The sequence below is a fragment of the Pyxicephalus adspersus genome, chromosome 1 (genome assembly GCF_032062135.1).
Source record: "Pyxicephalus adspersus chromosome 1, UCB_Pads_2.0, whole genome shotgun sequence".
Taxonomy (NCBI): Eukaryota; Metazoa; Chordata; class Amphibia; order Anura; family Pyxicephalidae; genus Pyxicephalus; species Pyxicephalus adspersus.
The window spans coordinates 174664137-174683520 of NC_092858.1; the positions used below are offsets into that span (position 1 = coordinate 174664137).

At 40.4% G+C, this 19384-nt stretch overlaps 1 protein-coding gene across 4 annotated transcripts in view; it reads left to right on the forward strand.

Annotated features, from left to right (window-relative positions):
- ZBTB20 (zinc finger and BTB domain containing 20) overlaps positions 1 to 19384 on the forward strand; it is a 523160-nt gene that overhangs the window by 474503 nt on the left and 29273 nt on the right. The gene's annotated exons all lie outside the window — the stretch shown is intronic.

Genomic DNA, 19384 nt, shown 5'->3' on the forward strand with positions numbered 1-19384 from the left:
TCTGACATATACCATAGGGCTGTACAGAGAACACTGAGCCAGTCCCATCAGTCTCTGTACAGAGGAGCTGACACTTTAATGTCCCCCCACAGTCACACACTATTATTATACATTTATATAGCTCTGACATACACCATAGTGCTGTACAGAGAACACTGAGCCAGTCCCATCAGTTTCTGTACAGAGGAGCTGACACTTTAATGTCCCCCCCACAGTCACACACTATTATTATACATTTATATAGCTCTGACATATACCGTAGTGCTGTACAGAGAACACTGAGCCAGTCCCATCAATTTCTGTACAGAGGAGCTGACACTCTAATGTCCCCTCACAGTCACACACTATTATTATACATTTATATAGCTCTGACATATACCGTAGTGCTGTACAGAGAACACTGAGCCAGTCCCATCAGTCTCTGTACAGAGGAGCTGACACTCTAATGTCCCTCACAGTCACTCACTATTACTATGAAACTCTATTACAGATTTAATTTGACACCAGGCAGGAGTGAGCAGTACTGTACCGCCAATTGCCGCCCCATTTATTGTCCATGGGACCGCCACAGGTAGAAGCTGCATGTAGCGTCTCCTTCAAGGCAGCATGAGGAATCTGTAATCACAGTGAAGTAAACCTGTGCTCATTGTCAGGGATGCCTGTCATTTTAAATCCAAGTTCTATAAAAGGAGGCCAATTGCAAAAACCCTAGCATGAGAATTTTGGGAAATCCGGTCTACTGCTGGCACGGATGCAAGGAAACAAAGTTGACATTTTTTTGTCTGTTGTAGAAAACACAGCCGCTACAGTCTGATACAGAAAAGTCGATTTTATTGGACATAAAACAGCTGGTGCTGCAATTTTATAGAAGTTCTATCAATTTTTAAATAAATCAAGCATAGGAAGCGGTCGGCACGTGTCATCCGATCCTCGGCGACATTTTAGTTTGAGCAACGTATTGAATTCCAAACTGCAATTACTTTCCTTTAAACATTTAGAATGTGACAAAATGTCCATCCTTAGATTGGGATTAAAATTTCAAATAAAATGATTAGTTCAGCATACATTTTTAAAATGGCTTTGGGGACACTTTAGTGTGTTAGCATCCTGAACAGAGCTCAAGACAACTTCTATTCCTTTAATGGGACGGTTATTAGGCAGCCCTCAAATATTCTAATCCGATTGTACAATTTTACAAAGATTTAGCAACAATTGTGTAATAAAAAGGGACGATATCTGATTGGATATGAGTTGAATAAGCCCCTGTACGCATTGGTTAAAAACAATGATGCTGTAACTTGGTGGCCAAATCCAGTATTTCTGTGCCAAGACTGGACCATGAGTCTTCTTACCTGCCTGATCGGCTTCACCTGTGTGGACTGAAAGATCTCCTGCGTGCCTGTGCAGGAATTACGTGATCCCGGCCTGGCCAATCAAGATGGTCAAAGATCGGAATTCAGAAGAGAAGAAGAAAGAAATTGGCAGCGCCCTTGATGAAACAGGGACAGGTAGGTATGGACTGGCTTTAGTTCTGCTTAAATTTAATAGATTTCACTTCTTTGACTCACTTCAATGGTCCTGATTTATTAAAGATCACCAAGGCTGGGGGGGATTCACTTTCATCAGTGAACCAGGGCGATTTCAGCAAACCTGGGATGGATCTGGTCCATGATTGAAAACATTTAACACATACAAAAATGACTTTTAAGAATTCCATTCCAGGTTTGCTGGATCACACTGCGTTACTGATGAAAGTGTATCCTCTCCAGCCTTGGAGAGCTTTAATAAATCGGTAAGTTCTGAATCACAAATGCCCTCCATAGATCAGCCCCTGCAGCAGCTTCTAATCTTTTGACTTGCTACAAAATTACAATGTTGCAGTCTGATAATTGTAACTTTGAAGAAAAGACTAAAGAAATTTCCTCCTGCCAGCAGCAAACTGATGACATCATCCCAGCCAAGGCAAAGACAATGAACTGGAGCTTAAAGATGGCTTACATGATACAATATATTTTTCTTTTGATACACACTACAGCATATTGAGGTGTCACGATTTTACCCTTACCGCCTGGTAAAGTTATTGATACACTTTAACCACAGTTGCATTATTTTCTGCAGAGCATTAGGCCAGATTTGCCTTCCGAGACCTTTTTTTTTTTCATTGTGGAGCTTCGCTAAAGACAAGTGATGTTGTCTACTTAACAAAACATTCAAATGTCTCTTTCATATCTACGTTCCAGGGAATGCAGGCTGTGTGGGTAAAGCCTGTAACACTTCATTGTACCGTGCGCTTAAATCTGAACGCCGGGGATGAAGAATTTAGTCACTCAATGATTCATCCTTGTGATAACTCACTCCTTTTTTTTTTTAATAGAAAAAAAGGCCGATCCAGCTAAAATAGGAGCCGAACGGAGGGATAAAGTAACAGATGGAGTTAAAACGATACCTTGCAGCTCAAATCTCCATTTTACTAAACACTTGCTTGGTGCTCCAGCCAGCCACGAAGCTGTTTGCAGCTTCATATTAAGCAGAAAGTTCAAATCAATTATTGTCCATTAGAGATAGGTATATAACTGATGAAATATCCCCAGAGGAGCTCCGCAAATGTATCTCAATGTCCTTTGTCGAAATGGAATTCTTGACAGTTTGCCTTTCAGTGGCATGGAGCAGAGCAAAAGGAGGGGGGGGGGGGCACTGACAGATTCCTCATCTTAGCTTTGTTTCTTCCAACCATGAAGTTTATTTACCAAAGTCTCCTGGGTGGATAAGAACACAGCGGAAAAACAGCACTGCAATCTGTAAAGAGCTTCTGAAAAATGTCTTTATATCATTTATAGTGATTCAATTTATCTGTCTGAAAGGAGCGAGCGTGAAAATGTAAGAGAGCTGCATTTATCCTGGCCCTTATAAAGATCATTACATGGTCAGATGTTCATGCACAATCTGCACGTCTTGCAGTGTCATTTAGCTAGAGTTCTGCCCTAAAGGTGAATGAATCGGTTCTACAAGGACTCATCCATGGGGCCAAGCACTGATGGTCCTGGCACTGCTGGTTTGGAAATGAAGGCAATCATGGAAGGTTCTCTAACCTATGTGACCGTTTTGTCCCATAAAAATAAGTGTTCAGTGTTGTCATGAGCAGCTTTGCAGATATTGGATTGGTTCCTGAACTGGAAGATGGTCAGCTAATGTCTGAATTTTAAATGAAACTGTAGCTGTGGACATATAGAGAGTTAGTTACATTTAGCAAGCAGTAAATGAGCATTTAAACAAGCATTCACTGATCTCTGTAGCTGCAGGCACTGTGAACAAATTCATCCTCAACATTTCCCACCAGTCATAATAATAAGTCTTTCTCTTAGCTCAGCTCACCCTGCCAACGGTAAGTCAGCAGCTCAGCTCACCTTGCCCAACTTTCAGTAGTGATTCAGCTCAACTCATCCTGCTGCCCCTTTATAGCAGTAACACAGCAGCTCAACTCACCCATATCCCCCCTCATTTTGATAACTCAGCAGCTCATCTCACCCTACTTCTCCTACCTAGCAATAACTTAGCAGCTCATCTCACCCTGCTCCCCTCTCAAAGCAGTTACATCTGTAGAGCCGACTCCATTAGACTCCATTCAGATTGACGGCAGGAGCAGGCATTTCTTTGCCGTTTGGCCATCTGCACCGTTCTTTCTTAAGAACCAGAATTTGAACATTTTACAGTATGTGGCTACAGGCAGTATGAAACCACTCACTGCCACCCCATTCCGTCCCTATGGAAACCATTGGTGAGGGTAGTTAGGAAGCAGTGACCACCCAACAACCACACCCCCAGTCTGCACATATTCATAGCAGCTTTGATGTTTCTATCGTGACAGGGTCACTTTAAATTCAGTTACAGTTATTAATACTCTCTGGGCCGTTTCATTTTTCAAAAAGACAAGCGTTTAAAACTGAACTCCAGGCAAATGTAATAAACCGCCCATTATACCAGTCAAGTATTCATTAAAATGAAAATCATGATAAGTAGTAATACGTGTAAGTGCCTTAAAGTCCAACTTCAAATTATTTTCCCACCATCCTTTGCACGGCATAATCGGACAGAGAATGAAAGGCTATACACTTTTACTGTGCACATTCTAACTTGTTTTCGGGCCCTGGGTGCTCAGCAGTGTGATGGCTGTCCATAGTCCATAAGGAAAGCAGATCACAAAGAGGAGATGTGATGGTAAATAGTTATTTAAAGTAACATATAATTTAAAGTGTGCAAGCTTTGTGTTATAAACTACAATGCAATTTTTAATATTGCTTCACTAACAAGTCTGTACATTGTTATTTAAAGGACCATAAGTGTAATAAGGAAGGAAGGGATTCTTGACTGTAAGGTCTGTGATAATGTGGAATCGGCTCCCTCAGGAAGTAGTTTCAGCAACTACTATAGATTGCTTTAAGAAAAAGCTGGATGATTTCTAGAAGCACAGAATATAACTGCGGATTAAGGCTCTAAAGTAAAAAAAAAAAACCAAGACTGCTGATCCAGGGAACATCCGATTGCCTCATAGAATCAGGAAGGATTTTTTTTCCCTGTTGAAGCAAGTTGTACCTGGGGTTTTCTTTGCCTTCCTCTGGGCCAACTATGTCTTATAGGGTTTTATATCTGGGGTATGTTTATTTCCCTAGTGGCTGAACTTGATGAACTTATGTCTTTTTTCAGTGTAAGTGTGCACAATTGTGCATTCTGATATGTATGTGGGGTATGTGGACCCTACATCTCCCAGAACTTACATTATATGAGAAAATGGTTTATAGACACCTTCTCACATTCAATGAGCGTATTGGACATCTCATTCCCATGATCAATTTTAATGGAGTGGCCCCCTAAAACAGAAAAGGGGTCTTTACCAAAATATCACCACAAGGCACAATTGTCTGAAATATCTTTGCAGTGTTAAACCTAGAAACTTTTCTAAGCTGGGTGGGAAGAAGCTGTAGGTTGGTGGCAGCCGGTGTATCGTGACCCAACTGTTCAGTAACCACCCAAAAACAGCCGTGGGATTACTGAAAAGTGCCAGGTGGTGGGCCCGGCTAAAAAGGGCCGGGGAGAACACTGCTTTGTTAGTTTTACCATTAACAGGTTCCTCCACAGGAAACGCCAAAATGCAGTAATTTATTGGGGCTGTATTTTTAGCTATAGCATATTATTGGCTTTCATACTTGTTCCATTTGCCTGTGATACCAGTATAGTTTTTGACCTTGCTATTCCAATTTTCTTCAAAAATAACATTTTGTTTGGTTTGGTAAAGCACTTGTTATACTTTACAATTGCCTTGTGTGTTTTCTTTTTCATAAAACTGTTTTCATCCTTTTTCGTATCTCAGTTCTGCTGATCTCCTGTATATGATTTTGGCCCCCTCCTGTCTACATTGACTCTCTCCCATGCTGACTGCACAATATTGCTCTGGACTGACTTCCTAATAGTGACCACCATGCAACACGTGTGTGGCCTCACCTGATAAAGTGACTACACTGCAACATGACTGGGGGATCGTTGTCAAGCCAATGACAAAAGCAAGGATTTTTATTGCTGGATAGCCTGGTGTTTTTAAAAAGAGCAATTAGGAATTAGGAAAATTAAAGCAAATTGTTCAAGTGCATTAACATTTATTTTAGTAACTGGGCTTACATTTAGGTTGACATTTTGTTTTGATTTTTATAGATCACGTTATAGGTTGTTATGGCTGCCTTGGTAATTTTTTTTTTAGCTTGCTATGGGTTTCAGCGCCTTTTTTCCGGTTGTTATATAATAAAGCAGCCTGAAATTTGCAGTATAAACTCTTTTATTTGGTAAAGTAGCAGGTAATCTTGCTGGCATACTTTCCTGCACATAATATATGCCTTCTGCAGTTATTTTGACAATTCCTGCTCTGGAATTTTCCTTTATTTGTTGCTGAAATACTTTCTCCTGTGAAAAAGAGAACGTGTGGAACTAGCCAAAAATCTCTCTCACTTGTTCGACTAGCACATGGTACGTTCCAGAAGCCTCCTCTCACTTCAGTTCACATAAGGATCTTTTCAAACTGCGTGTTCCAGTTTTGCCATGGAATATCACTGACCGGCAAACAGTGTACGCGCTTTGCTCCCATTTTACAGTCTGCATTCCAAACCGCAAGTTGCAAAACCCAAAAGCCGCTTGGGTACAGCAGTGCCCAGTCTCTTCGCTGCTGCCATCAACATGCTGTGCCACACGGATAACCATTTACTGCACAGACGTGGCATGATTTACTTAATTAAAGTAGGACTTCAAACCCTGTAATGCCAGGACAAGGCCCTATGGCACCCAAGGCCAATGCCAGAGCAAACACCCCCTCCCACAGCTATTTAAATCAACACAACACATATCTAAAAACCTTTTTAAAAAAAAAAAAGAGAGAGAAGCGGATGCAGGAGTGCATCAAAAGGGCTAACAAAAACTTTAACTACAAATGTTAGGGTGCAAAAATTAATTAGGGTTAGCTACAAAATTTCTTCTGCGATTTATCTTTTTTTCTAAAGGCAATAAAATCATGTTTTTACAAAGATTTTTTTTTTTAATTTGGTGCTAAACACTAATGAACACAAATTTACCAAATGACATGTAAATAATTAAAAGAAAATTCAGCAAAATACTAAAAAGGGAATGAAGGCGTTTGGAAAAACTAATTAAAGTTCACAGAGGGTGAATAAAGTATGAAAATGTTGTTTTTTTCTTAAAAGAGAAAAAGAGTTTTTGTTGTTTTTTTATCTACCCAAAGAGGTAACTAAAGAATGAATACAACATTTATGAATGCAGAGCTGGACCAGAGTGAAATTTATAGCTTAGTACTGAGGAATATATGGGAAGAACGAGGCTCTCCCTCATATCATGTAATCATGAGAGATTTGTATTAGAATGGGTGTCATACTGATAGGGGAGTGCCTCTGAGTTACACAGGAAGACCCACACAGTCCGTTGCTATCTACAGGACTGAGCTGTCAGTTTGACAGCTTAGTCTTGCACAGTGCATAACCTGATTGGGTAATCGGGGGGCAGGACAGGCTCCCACCTTGGCTGTGCTCCCTGAGTATGGCATCTGGACCTGTGTTCCTTTTAACCTTAAAAATCCAGGTCAGTGTGCAATCCAAGGGGGTCAGGAAAATAAACACCCAGGGCCCACAGAAAATAGACTTGGTTTTACTTTTTACATATGGGGAGCAGCATCAGGGAACAGAACTGGATTAAAGTGCTTATTACTAAAAAAATAAAACGAAATTATTTAAAGTAAATAGATCATAATATAAATATAATTTGAAATAAATAATTATTGCTTGGTATTTAATACTTGTTGCAAAAGCTAAAACCATAGGAAGGATTCCTTTCGGCTGTTAAAAATGCATCTGAATAGCAGACCATTCCCTAATTCCCTTTTAGCAGATTTTGGGACTATTTAAATTGGTCATTTTATCCAGGCAGCAAGAAAAAAAAAGAATGCAATGCTAAGCTTTCTTATAGAAATACCAACACTCTCTGAGGTATCTCCTGCAGTCTTGGAGAGCTTTATTAAATCGGGCCCATTGTATCATACCAAGAAGTGGGAGGAAGCCTCAACACAGATAGCATTTGAATACCCAACAGATTTTCTTCCCCAGGTATGTTCTAGTGACGCCCAATGTGTCAGTGGACAATAGGGTGTCGCTGGGACAGTGAAGGTGACAGAAAACGAGAAGGAATCCTTAGCCACCAATAAAAGCGTTCCTTCTTTTTTTTCTCTGCCCAAAATTGAACTTCAACTTTCCCATATAATTATCCTTCATTCTGTTACTTTGTATTACATTTTATCAGTATTCTTGCGCAGCAAATTGGCCCTTAAAAAGTTGTACATCTCAGACAATAAGTTGCATTACCTTCGGTGTTACCGGTTGTATTATGAACAGACTTATGGAGGTCAGACTGACCTTCGTATCCTCAAATTTTGTATCTTCTCCTTTACAAATATGCTCGCTGCCACAGGACAAAGATGGACTTTTTTTTGGCGAGCCAGCTGTATTGAACGGGTTAAGGCGAATCTTTTGTTGGCTCTTTGTCATTTCTGGAAGGTTGGTCCATTAACCAAGTGTTGTAGTGAATTGCTAGCTTCTCAGTGCATACAATGAACCACACAATGAGCGCTCCTCGGTAATGCACGGGGTAAGTGCTTTCTCCCCAGCAATATTCGGAGAGGGGCTGACGTACCCATTGCTCGTTTTCTTCGGCAAGCCACCGAGGCTGCCGGCAGCTCTGCCTATTATTTGGAAAGTACTTTCTAAATTGGTTCCTGTCTGGCCTTGATAACACAAAAAGACTCTGTTCCGCCAAATAACTTCCACGTTTCTGCTGTTGTTATTCTTCATCTGATTATATTCTTCGGTTGTGGTTTTCTGTGTGTGTGCGTGGTGCGCTCTTGGTGACTCATCACTGTCCCTGCTCACTAATATTGCTGCTGTCAGTGCTTAACTCTTATACAGAACGCTCAGAGCTGCTGATTCACGTTATCTGTGTCCAGCTTGTAACTCTGCTCTGGAATGATAAAAAGGATTAAGCGGGATATATCAAACCTCAGACATCTTAGTTTATTGTCGATGTGTGACACACATAGAGGTCAGGCGGTGTCAATGGAAGATCGTTAAATCTAACTGGAGCTAACCTAACACTACAATCTGATTGGACAATCTCCTTTAGATCTACCATCATTATCATGTAATGCAGGCGCTTTCCTAAATGGATTGGTGTGCCTTTGTATTATATTTTGGCCATTTTAAAGGGGTCCTATAAAGAATGCATAGTGTATGGCCAGCTTATGGACAAAATGAAATGACGCAGTAAGTAAAAGACATGGTTACTTTTGCTCATGTTTCCTCCGAGGGTGGCGATGAGCCCTAAAGCTTTTGGCAGATCGCATTATATACAGTACGACATGTTTATAGTGCACAGTTACACCTTAGTTTGGTGACAAGATCCCTTCTGTGTGGCTTTTCACTTTGCAAGGAATGTTTCTGGATTCCTAAAGCTTTCCTCCGGATTCTTACCTGCTGCTGCCCCATACATATTGGGATCAGCTGCAACAGTGCACTTGCATAGGTCATTTTAACAAGAATTAAGCTTTCAGCTTTGATTATATTCACATAACCTCAGCGTCATGATAATTGCTGCACACTCAACAATTCTCAATGCCGCACACTGAATCTGCAAGCGATCCCCATAACCTGCTCTTAAAGTCCGATCAGCAATAGAGAGGATTCTGGGAAACGCATTTAACCAAGTTACCATGGCTGCAAGGGAAAAAAATGTTTTTGGCAGTTACAGAAAATTAGGACTGGCTGCAGATGGAAATGGAAAAGTAATATTTGCAAAATTAATGCTGAAATGCATATATAGGAACGGTCTTATCTGGTGATATTTTATGTTCAGCCAGTCTTGTGGTCCAGGAACACCTACCCCAGGTAGCATAGCCAGGTCTCTGACATCTCAAGCAATATATGTTTTATAGAAATACCCATCACACGCTTATTGGACAGTGAGAGGCGAGCAGCGCAGTAATGGGATCAGCCCTATGAGCTGACCTCCTGTACGCATGTTCACAGAATTGGACTGACAGCGCCATCCAAATACAGGAGGCTGATATAGTGACAGATTCAGGTACTTATGCCCATAATTGTTGATGAATTCATAAATGAAGTGTATTGGGTTTTTACCTAAAACTTAAAATTCAGTCTGGAGCTGCGGGCATTCCTAGGCAGCATCATGCAAACTGCCCCAGGTAATGCCCACATGTAATGCCGAGCCTCCATGATTGAAAAAAACTAAAAGCCAATGAACGAAAGGGAGGAACGTTGGTTTTCTGCAGATTTCAGATTGAGAAGAAGAAAATCACACCGTACTTTATAATTTGGTTTTGGTTCCAATGGATGAAGTGGGTTTAGGGTTCTGAAGAAGTGTATATTTTTGTGGATCAATTTATTAATACAGGGTGACTTATTTAAATAAATCCTTACAATATCATTTGAGTGCTTCTTAGTCAGCTGATTTCTGTTTTTTAACTTTAGCCAAAGTGGCCTAAGCTTTTTAGCAATGGACCTTGAATCGAGTGGTTCCTACATTCTATCATCAATGCCCATTCAGCTTCTCTTAATTTTAAAGCTTAAAAGTATTTTTAAAGCCAGAAATGTATTTTTTGGATTTTAGTGCACTTTTTAACTTGTCTTTGAAATATTTAAAGCACCATTCAACTGCATTTTGAGGATTTGAAGGGGGTGCTGACTGTCCCTTTAAACAGCTCTAATTGCATGGAAAGAGCCTGCTAGCTGCTTTATCAGAGTGGCAGCACCCCTTAAAAATTCTACATTTCACATCTTCATTCTGAAGGCTGCTTGAAACTTTACAAATACTTGCTGTACACGTTTATGCAAGACTTCATGAACTACCTGACACTAAGCAAAACTGGACGAGATATCACCCTGGAAGTCATGGATTTGGATGATGCTGGAAGTACCCTGTGCACTTCTTCTGACGGAAACCAGTTAATACTCCTGATCAGAGTTAAACAACAAACCGTCGGCGGGTAAAATGCGATCAAACAGCTCCTCAACACTTTACAAGCCTCTAAATTAGGTACGTGCGGCAGAGAGCTGCAATATGCGGACCTTTTAATTGTATTGAAAGGTACAAACGATCATCAGAAGCTCGTATTAAAAGGAGGAATCATTAGAGAAGCTCTCTGCTCTGCACAAGGAGGAGAAAATGCACAGGCAGTCTCAGTCTATACCATCGATCGGTAACCAACAAAGGATTCATCTGCTGATGAGACACTAATCGATGGCAGCAGTCTGCGAAAGCGCACGCTGAGATGTGAGAAAAGGAATCAATCGTCAAGCATTCACTTGGGGAATCGTGGTCTGTCTGGACGGCTGAGCCAGGCAAAGGTCAACAACCGGGAACAGGCTCTCAGCTGACCTGTGCCATCCTCTCCGCTGCCGGCCTTCACACAGGATCATCTGTGACTGCGCCATGCACCTCCCTGGTCTTTGTTTTGTCAATTTTTATTAAAGTGAGCCTGGCATTTAGCTGCACTTGGGCGGCACAATGACCTAGGATAGCCATGGATTGATGGATGTGTCAGTGAGAACAATGGACACCTGACTTACTGAGGAAAACTATTTATATAGAGCAGCCTTTTTTAACATGGGGGAAACTTTTAAACAACTTTCAGATCTTCTTAAAACCCCTGCTATAATAATTATATCCACCACTCATAGTACATTAGTATGGTGGGCAATAAGAAGAGTTTCTCTTACATTGCTGACCATTGGGAAGAATGTCACCCTTACAGATAGCCAAAAAGATCATTGGTGCCCCTAATATGACCTGAGAGGCACAAATTACACAAAGAACCCCCAGCAACCTCTGTAGGAAACCTGATTGAGAAACATTGCTAAAGGCAATACAGTTGCACAAAGGTCTTCTGGGACATCAAAACTTTATATTTGATGGGTGAAGAACGTGCATGCGGTCCGACCTAAGTTGCATATCATCAGAGTATCAGGGTATCAGCAATTATCAATTTTTCTGTTCATCTAGGAAATAGGAGTCTGAATTTCAGCCCTTGAATAAGGGACCCAAATATTTTTGCACAGTGGCCTTTTGAGGAATATATTGCCTTTGCATCTGACTACCCTTACTCCTTGGTGTGTCACCGACCTGGAACCTATAGATAAAATAAAGCTAAGGCTTCTTTTTATTGCCTGCTTGGCCATGACTTACTAACAGTTTGTATAGATGGCTGTTTTTGGTGCAACGTGAATGACCAAAAGCCTTCATTGGACCTGCTTTGTGTTTCTTTGGACACAGCAGATCCTTTTGAGATGCCTTTTCCTACAGTGAATTTGAAAAGTTGAGAACAACACTCATGGACAGGAGGCCTAATAAACATGGATGATGATGAGAGACCAGAAGTTTGAACCTTTAAAATAAGTTTATCAATCCTTAAATGTTCCCTTTAAGGCGAAAAATCAGCACGAGTTCAACAAAGGTTTTGCTTGGAAGGATCCATCACCATTGCACAGTCCTGGTGACCCAAACATCAGGTCAATATTCGATCTTGCATGGCACTGTTAGTGCTTAGTAATGTGATCTTGCCACACTGGTTACCTGAACTTTATTCCTACAGGTTGGCTTTGCAGGATTTTTCCATTCCCGCCATGTTTGGATGTTCTTCCAGATCTTAAGCTTTCATGAACAATCCAAACTGTATTGGTAGCCAGCTGAATTGTGATCAAGCTGCCTGTGGCATGCCAGTATATTTGTGGTGGGGATATTATAAGTGTTAAATTATTACTATCATCATACTTTGTGTGTTCTTGTGAGGGCAGAGACTCGAGAGAATCAACTGCTGGCTTTATATAAGTAGGAATAACTTTATACAATACATAATTCTAATAAAGATGAGGTCAGGAAGGGTGGTTTGTACCGATGTTTGGGTATATTTTTTAGTGAATCATCTTTTATTAATAAAACTACAGCTAAAACTTTTTCAGAAGCTTACACAAAATGACTTACAATGATAAATAAAGCCTCAATATAAGTGAAATCCAAATAAAACTTTATGATGTGGTGTTAGAGGGATGGCAACAAAATCATTGGATAGGGCAGAAAGCCTGTCTGGGATTTATTGCTGTCTGCAACTTCCAATCTGATGACAATCACCCCTATAATTTCTAGTTGTGGTGTTACTAGAATAGGAAGTGAGGTGAAATCTTCCCAGGGGGGTCACCAACATCGGTAAATACCTGGCAAGGGGGGGTTTACACCTTAGTGTGCAAAAGTGAAAAGATTTGAGTTGGATTTAAACAATAAAGTCTGTGGACTGTCTGCCTAGATCAATTCCCGTTTTCCAGTGGCATTCATGTTTTCGGCTGCTGAACATGCAGCAGCGTTCCAATGGTTAAGAGTCTTTCCGTTCTGCTATAGGCTAAGTCAGAGATTTCACTGGCTGCACATGAAAGGGTTTGGTAATATTTAAGCAGAAAAATATGCATGACTTTTAAATAGCATTTATTTATTTTGATTCAAACCAACACAAAACATGTGGATGTAATTTTGTGACTGCGGAGAGCGCGCCAGCGGCAAAGCTTGCGTTTAATTGGAGGATGTCCAAGAGCTGTGATTGGCAGGTGTTACGTATCCCCACCTGGATAACCTGCCTGTCTTAAGGCTGCTGGCTAGATAAGGCAATTTACACTTCTTCCACGTCCTCTGTGAATTGGCCAGGTCCTTCCCTGTCATAAATGCTTTCTTAAAGGGATTCTGTCATCAGCCAAAAGTTAAACACATGACCATTAGCTCTATGCAGTTGTTAGAAAACATGTGGCCACCCCATCAAATGAATACAATGTTTTATTAATGCAAATGATGTGATGTCCTGTACATAACCCTGTCCTCCAACCCTACTAAGGGCCATTGGGATGAACCGGAATGCCAACTGTGAGCCAGGTCTTCTCATCCAACATCTGACCTGACAAATGATGCAAAATTCCCACAAACACCTTCCAAAATTCTGTGGGAAACCTCAGAAGACCAAAGACTGTTTTAGCTAAAAATGGACAGGGGGCAAGTCTATATTATTGGCCATAGTTCTGGAAAGGAAAGTCCAATGGGAGTAATGGTCAGGTGTTCATAACATTGTGGCCATCGCTGACCTCCTTCTGAAAATGTGAGTCTCTGGCTTTATGCATGCAGGCAGCAAAATCAAAACTCCTGATCTGCATGCATTTTCTTTCCATGGACATGTTCCATCGTCATGAGTAGAGAAAGAAATGGCAATTCCTGGCCAGCTTACATTTATCGTCTATGGATAGTTTAAGGTAGACAAAACCTTCCAGAAATTGCTGCGATAGGAATGAGATCCTTTACACAGCAGGGCAGAGCCACACAAGGGACATTTTACCTTCAAATGAAAAAAATCTTTGACAATGTTTAGACAAGGCACTGGCTTCTTCCTGTATCTCTAAAGGGATCACAGGCTCATCTGTAAATATAACTGAGAATTAAATTAAACATTAGGCATGAAATACTTAATACCGTGTTATATTTTCTTTTTTGATTGCAAGCTGCAGCAATTTTTTTTACAGGAGTTACATTTTTAAGTAAGGGCTACCTATGGTGCTCGGTACTTATCCATGCACGACTTTGAAGCAGGCAGGCTAAAATCTCATGTAAATGTCATTTCAAACATCATTCCAGTCTTTTAAAAGTTTTCATTAGAATATTTTCTAGTGATTGTGAGATGAAGGTCCTTTTTCAGGTCTTTCATGTATCGGATAACGATGCTTTGTCCGTTTTTCCTGCATTGTTATCCTATTGTACAAGCTTCTAATTGAACACTATAAGTGACCATTTAATAACACATTGCACTGATCTGGTCCACTGCTGTCATCAGTAAACCCGCCATAAGAAATGCCATGCAGCTGGAGTACATATGCATGGGGACAGGGAGTGTCTGGAAGAGCTCAGCAGCACTAAGATGCAATAAAGAATGAGAAAATAACAATATTTTATTAAGAATCATGCCAGTGGTTTTTGACACGCAATGCTAAATGTCTTGCTTTACTTTTATTTGAAAAGTAAACTTCTCTTAAAACCAATATTTTGTGTTATGTATTTAGTTGGTTTGAATCACCTGCTACCTCAGAAGATTCTAATATGTTAATTATCTTCCCTGCAACCACCTTAAAAAGAAATTGAATTTTGTATGAAGCTGGCCCTTGATCTTGTGTTTAGCCTCGAGTTTCTCCATACCTCCCATCCGGGCACAGGATCCCGCTGAGTTCACACGGGATGCAGATTCTTGAGATGCTCATGTTAAATTTGTCTAATGCGGTGAGGTTTACCACCCATTCTGGGAATTCTTTGCTTGGTTGTTTCCTGTACTTTTTGGATTAAACACCACATATGCCAAGAAAAAAAGTTTTTGTATGTATTGACACAAAGCCCTGGGATAACTTAAACTTGCTTATTGACTTTACCATATCTGCTATGAGAAATGTGATGGCATCTCTGTTCAAGCAGCGTGGAAAGATGATATTTTTATATGGTATAATATATTATAATATACCCACAGACCTTCAGTGGACAAGGTATGTTACAAGAGAAAAAAACGAGGAATTCAACAAAAGACGGAGGATGGCTGCAGTTTTTTCCCACTCTGTGTTCTTTGCCTCAGCCTGTCTATAGGTAGCCCAAGTGAAATTTATGAAAACACTGCCTGTGTTATCTTATGGATATCAATGTTTTGCCCTTCACATCACATGCACCTCAGCAAAGTTGAGTGCCGATTAGGTGGTACCTCGGACAGCTCCTGGTCTTTGATCTATCAAAAAACTATTTTTTCCCTTTTCTGCACAAAGATCTTTTTGTGTGAAAAATAATGCCAGTGAGAAATTTCTCTCTTGTCTGTTAGTTGAATTCAGAGCAAAACAACAATTGTCTTCTTGGGAGAGCACCCAGCTATCCAATGATATCTTTCCTATGTCCGATGTTTTTTGCCTCTCTGGAGTCCAGATCCTTTGTAAGCCTAATGCCATTGGCAAAGTTAGAAATCCATCAGGTCACCTGAGCATTCATGGTTATGCTTTGTGATATAGGAAGGACAAACCTTTTTGTGCCAGATATTTAAAATCGCTTTCTAGGTGATAAGAATTCCGCTGTCGTAAAGCATTGCAACCTTTGGCAGAATCATCATATCCAAGAGACTGGGAAATGCCTGGTCAGCTGCTACTCCTTAGGGTTCCTTCTTCGGTCTACGGTGGCCTTGGGCTATCATTATTATTATTATTATTATTAAAATTAATAAACAGGATTTATATAGCGCCAACATATTACGCAGCCCTGTACATTAAATAGGGATTGCAAATGACAGACTAATACAGACAGTGATACAGGAGGAGAGGACCCTGCCCCGATAAGCTTACAATCTAGTAGGTGGGGGAATTTCACACACAATAGGAGGGAGATATGTAGTGGTGGCAAGTAGTGGTGGTTTCAAAAAACAGAAGAAGACAGGTAGGCAAGTTTGAAAAAATGGGTTTTGAGCCCTCTTTTAAATGAGCAGAAAGTAGGAGCAATCCAAATAGGACGAGGAAGACCATTCCAGAGAGTTGGGGCAGCTCTAGAGAAATCTTGTATCCGTGCGTGTGATGAGGTTATGAGTGAGGAAGTCATTAGCAGGTCATTGGAGGAGCGGAGAGAGCGGCTGGGGGAGTATTTTTTTTACCAAGTCTGAAATGTAAGTGGGACAATAACTGTGTAGGGATATCATATGAAGCCAAATCATATGGTGGGGCTGGCAAGCATGCAACATCAAAGTTCAGACTGGCCAGAAGTTATGAATTCAGAGACTTGTGCTTAGGAGCATTTAAAAAATGTTTTGTTTTTATTCAACAGAGTCACTTTAAATAGGCCGTTGCCTAACCTTCCATGACAAGATCTTTCGCCTGTCTTCCATTTTTCAAAAAGCGACACGTTGTATAGACAAATCTGTAAACAGATGGGCCCATAAATCTGGATGTGGAAATGCATAGTCTCAGAGGTTTTTTGAAACACTGCTATGGGCTGCGGAGACAACATTTCGTTTCAATTAAACTTGTCTACAAAGTTGTTTTATGTGTTTGCCCACTATTATTATTCTTCTGAAATAAGAACCAGCTCCAGGTTCGGCTTTATGTGTTTATTACACTCACAAAGCTGTCCAAATGCCTCGAGCTTTGGTGCTTAAGAGCTAAAAATCATCTCGCTCCTCCGATCTTGGAGCGCCTTGAAAATCTACCAGTGATATATAGCCGCTGTCATTTGTGGGCTAACGGTGTCACGTGACATGTACAACTTTTTTTTGTTCCTGCAACCAAAAATACCAACCTGGCTCTTTTTGGGTTTGTTTTTTATTAATATGCTTATGTTTCTGAACAGAAATCTCTCCTGTCGCCAGATGGTAGGGAATAGTCAGTTTCAAGTCGTCTTTTCCAGCTGTGCTGAGGTTTTCAGCCTACTTGTTCCTTGTTGCTTTAAAAAGCCTCGGATGTTGAAAAAGAAAAACAGTTTCTGTCCTCAAATATTAATATTTCCACCAAGTTTGCCAAACCCATAACAGCTGAGGTCTGAGCTCGCTGGAGTCGTTCCCTTCTAATAGACTCTGCTGTAGAAGTTTTCATTTGCAACGCTCCACCTTTTTAACTATTTTGTCACAAGCCACAGTAAATCTGCGTCATACAAAAACATTCGAGAAGGTTACATAATGCCTTGGTTTTCGTTTTGTGTATAGTATATACTTTGAGTGAATACTTTGTGTATAGTATGTACTTCGAGTGAAACCTTATCCCCAACAGTTGGGGTCTCCTAATAGCTGACGTCTCCCTACATCTAAAACCAAAACTTTATTTTTTTTAATTTTTTTTTTTTTAGTACTAGGAATGGTTAAAACCTCAATCTGTGTATAATTTTCTTTTAGTTCTTGTCTCGTACACAACAGGAGGCAAGAAAAAATCTATCATACAAATCCCAAAGAAAATTTTGGCTTTAGATGCACTTTAATATTTAACCCATTCCCTAAAACTTAAAAAAATTGATCATCGAAACTGGATGTACGTTTGTTCTGTGTGACCTGACCAGCCCTTGTAAATTAGGTATAGGGGTTTTTTTGGGTGGTCGATTTAGTAAAGGATTATAAGCTGCTCCAAAACAAATTTTCACCTTGCAAAAGATAATTCATTTAGCTTAGTCAATGTGGTGATAGTTCACATTGCAAAGAATACCCAATAACGTGCAAGTAAATCTACAAAAGATGAATGTTACCTTGCACGTGATTGGATAGTTGAAGCCGGCAGAGCCTTATCTCATTACCAGTTCCCCCTCTACCCCAATCTACTCCTTGCAACCAGCATAGATCCTCTTCCCTCCAGCACGCCAAAATTTCGGCAGACCTTCGTCATCATCACTTACATTATGTCACTACTGGTCCTGCAATGGGGTGATATTGTCAGAGCCTGCCTGGTGCACAGAGGTAGTAAACTGGCTGCCGGGTACTGGAACCAAGAGAAGGAGACAACTTTTTTATTGGTAAATAAGTAAGGAAAGAAGAATTATTGCTATCTTTGGCCCCATTTGCAAGATTTCTCCTTATTTACTCTTATGGCAACAACCATACGAGTAGTAAAAGAAAATCTGCAACAAGGACAGCAATATAAAGTTGTGGAGAGTTTGAGCTGTTCCAATTTTTTTTATTATTCAGCACATAAGGCAAAGGTCTGAACGGACCCTTAGCGACAGCTGTAGAGGAATGAGAGTGATTACTGAGACAATTTGCCTTTCTTTTAGCATTGGGTTCTTATTGTCAGGATAAGTGGAGATAGAGTAGGTATAGAATACGCTAAGTGTGTCAGTGGGGGAGAGGCAGCTGGATTCTGGGATTGCTCTTAAAATAAGTAATTGTGAAATCCAGTCAGGACAGGCACCCCAGAGGAGCAGGGCAATTAGTGACAATGGCATTCCTCCATCATAATGACATAGATTTGGGATTTTGCTAATTAACAGGTAATTAACCAATCGCCATTGATCTCCACATACGGTGCAGCTCGGCCTTGGTGAAGGAAATCACGTGTTTTATAGAACAGCAAAGGTTTTGTGTTTTTTTTCTGCTTTTGCTTTTGTGGGCTGATACGTAGGATTATGTTGGTGCCGTTTGAAACGTATGGTAATTCCCTGATGCAATTCAGTGATAATTGTATATCCTCCTATGGGGATTATGTACCGGTCTGGTATGTCAAGTTTTAGAATGTGCCAGACTTGTTCTCCTTCTGTAATAAAAACTCCATCAGGGTGAGTAACCACCCCTGGTTATTGCCGGTGGGATTTGTAAGCTGGGGTCATGTCCAGTTTGCAATCAAAACGTATTAAGAAGAATGCCAATGGGTTTTTGTTTAATTGGAGAAGGAATAAACATCTGCAGTTATAGGACTGTCTACAATTGAAAAGTTTTTTTCCTTTATTTCCATCTTGGAGTTCCTCCTAATTAAAACTTTTTGGCACCGCTGGACTGGATGACCTAGTGTGACCCAGTGCCGGGCTGCTTGTCTTTTAGGTTTTATGATGACGGGCTTGTTTAGCTTCAAGGTATTTTTTTATACCCAGTCTATGGGAATCCAAAACCTATTTGTAGCAGGTCCTATGCTCCCGTCAATATATTTTAAATGATTTCAGATGCATCTGAAACTGTATCAAATCTATGCCATTGATACATTCCCAAAGCCCATCAGCAAGTTTCTCCACAGTTCCAAAAACAACATTTGGCATGAAAGTT